Below are 3063 nucleotides of genomic sequence, written 5' to 3' on the forward strand. Positions count from 1 at the left end.
TTGAGAGCTAGTTTGTCTGAAGCTCCAAGATGGAATTGACTTCAACATGACTGATCACTATGTTGAAATACCAAGACCACCTGGAGAATCTACAAATGAAACTCAATGTCCCTAACTGCGAGAAGGTTACGCACCTACCCGCGGCAAAGAAATGTCCTTCACGCAGAAAGCTATGCGCACAAAGTGATACGCACAGAACACTTAGTCTATTCTCCAGATGTAAGGAGATTACTCCCGCCCAAAAGGAAACAGTAGCGTGTTTCAGAGATTTTCCACTTTTTACTGTACACTGACAAAAGTACCTGAAAAAGCACACTGTAACATGAAAAGTCAACTGTCAGCCACCCTACTCCCACCAACCACAGACCTGCATGTCCTGACCAAATCAAATCAAATCTTTTATCCACTACTCCACTTTTAAATAAATAATAATAATTTCCATACTTTATCATCATTACACCTAGATATGAAAAGATTACAATCCCCTAAAGCAAGGGATTGTGTTCCCTTGAGTTTGCCTATAAATATGTAACCTAAATTATCACCCAAACACACTTCAAATTTCTCTCTTAAGAACTGCAAACTTGCACTAATAATCTCCCAAGCATCCGTTGTTCTCATTTCCGATCCTGTTACTAGGTAAGCCGAGATTATAACCTTGAGATCTACTTTCCAACCCTTATATTCTCCTATTTCTTGATCTTAATATATATATTTAATCGTATTCTAGACCTTCAAATTCAAAGGCCAACACCAAGAAAACCCGAATCTCGATTAAATCCCTTAACAAGAACCACAGGTGAGTCTCACAGCCCCTATTTTCACTGTTTTCACTGTTTTTAAACTGTTTTCGGGGCGAGGGACACGTACTTAAATAATGTTTTATCATGGTATACTTACAAGCTATGCAAGCGATTATGTGTTTAAATTATATTTCATGATGAGCAATGCGAACGGTTATCTAAGGTTTTCGATGTATGTGCGCTAGAACTCGAGTAAGTGATCACTTTACCATTGGAACTCTAAGGGTAGGGACTGCTGGTTTGATCCACCCACTCGTAGGGGTCGCACCTCTTACACAGACGAGTGCCTAGCATGTCACGGGGCAGTACTATGGGATTGAGCCCGCTCGTAGAGGTCGCTCCTCTTACGCAGACGAGCGCCTTGTTTTCCGGCACAACGTCTGCGCGTAACCCGCGGGACGGTATTATTCGCTCGTAGTGGCAGCGCCACTTACACAGACGAGCACGATTTTTCAGAAGTGTCCGCGCGTAACCCGCGGGACGGTATTACTTGTTTCGCTCGTAGTGGCAGCGCCACTTACACAGACGAGCACAGTTCCCAGAAATGTTCGCGCGTAACCCGCGGAACGATTTTATCAGAATATGTTGATAGAACTATGTTTTACCAAGCATGTGTTTTAATGATGCTATCAGAATTATGTTTCAGAATGATTTTTATCAAGATTATGATGCAATACGATTTATCAAGTTACTAAAACTTGTGAACTCACTCAGTTTATACTGATTCAAATGTTTTACGTGTCTTTCAGGAGATAACTAGGTAGCGCATGGAGTCACACTTAGAGCACCTCACGCTGAACATCTAAAACTAGTTTTTTTTTTTTTTGGAAGATTTTAGTTCTATCCCTTCGATGCGTGTGGTTGTTCCCGCCGCGCAAGGGGATATGGCGTGGAAATCTTCAACAGTTTTTATACTTGGATGTTTTTATGTAATTTTTAAACAATGTAATGTATTTGTATTAAACTTTTCATGCGCAATGAAAATCTTACTTTGAATGTTTGCAATGGCCCGTGCTTAATTATCAATCCCCACTCGCGCGCGCCCGGCTGTTTCCGCCGCTCAGGGCCGGGTGTGACAGTCACTCATAGTAAATACTCATGTGGCCATTTTCTACCGTTTAGCCACACTTATTGGAGAGGCTTCTTGATGGCCAGCAACTAATGCCTGTACCCATTAGCCACACTTATTACCACATAAGGCCACCAAAAACTGTGTGTGGCCATATCATACCCACGGTGTCGCGACCTTTGCCACATATGACCTGAACCAAATGTGTGTGGCTAAAGGCCTACGGCCACACTTTTTTCGTGTGGCCGAAGGTCAATTTTCACGTAGTGACACTAGGTCAAAGTTACAATCACATGTCTAATACAACTACAAAACTAAAAATTCAACTACCATCTAATTGGATGAAAATGTTCTACTATCCATCATGGCTTCTTCAGGTTAGTGACACTACGTTCAACATAAGTCCTCTAAAAGGATCTTCTATCTCCAAGCGAACTCTTGTCAAAGACTCTAAATCTCCATATCCGAATAATAGTACCTGAACACATGCTTAAAATAATTGGGTCAACTAAAAAGTTGGTGAATTCATGAGTTTAAGTTATGAAAACACATATATAAAAATGATTTAAATAGTATGGTGCATATTAAACAAGTTCACAATCAAACCTGTGTCCACGACCAGTGAACATATAAAATAAATACCCCTTACTCGTACCCCTTATTGTTATGGGTCAAATTACACTTATGTGTGCCCAACATAAGTTACAAATGGCGCGGATATATGTCACAAGATATACATTTTATCATTCAGCGGGTGGTCGTCCCATGATGTAGGCCCACTATGTGCGGGGGTCTCCCAGATAGTACTACCCATATATCCCGTGGCTCCTTTCGGAGTTAATGATTGTGCTACAAAGTCGGAGATTGTTTAAGGCAGCTAAATCGGTCTTGATTAATAATACACCAATAAGTTTGAAAACATATAGAAGCATGTATCCACCCAAAAATTTAAGAAAAAGGGTAGTGCATGAACTCACTTGGGCTATGCGTGAAGAGAAATATACTAAAGAAATCTTGTATGCTATGCCAGAAACGGGTCCAATGGATAATATCCCTAAATTCATGTAGCATGTCACTAAAATTAATATGTGTCATAGAAAACGTGCACGTGACCTAAGTATGTTAAGGTTATGCGTATACTGATGTTATTATTATTTGAGGTTATGGTTGTATAGTGTGACATGAGTCATA

Source organism: Bidens hawaiensis, unplaced genomic scaffold (assembly GCF_021521415.1).
Source record: "Bidens hawaiensis isolate Kalapana, Puna unplaced genomic scaffold, B.hawaiensis_p1.1 tig00035511_1, whole genome shotgun sequence".
NCBI classification, from domain to species: Eukaryota; Viridiplantae; Streptophyta; class Magnoliopsida; order Asterales; family Asteraceae; genus Bidens; species Bidens hawaiensis.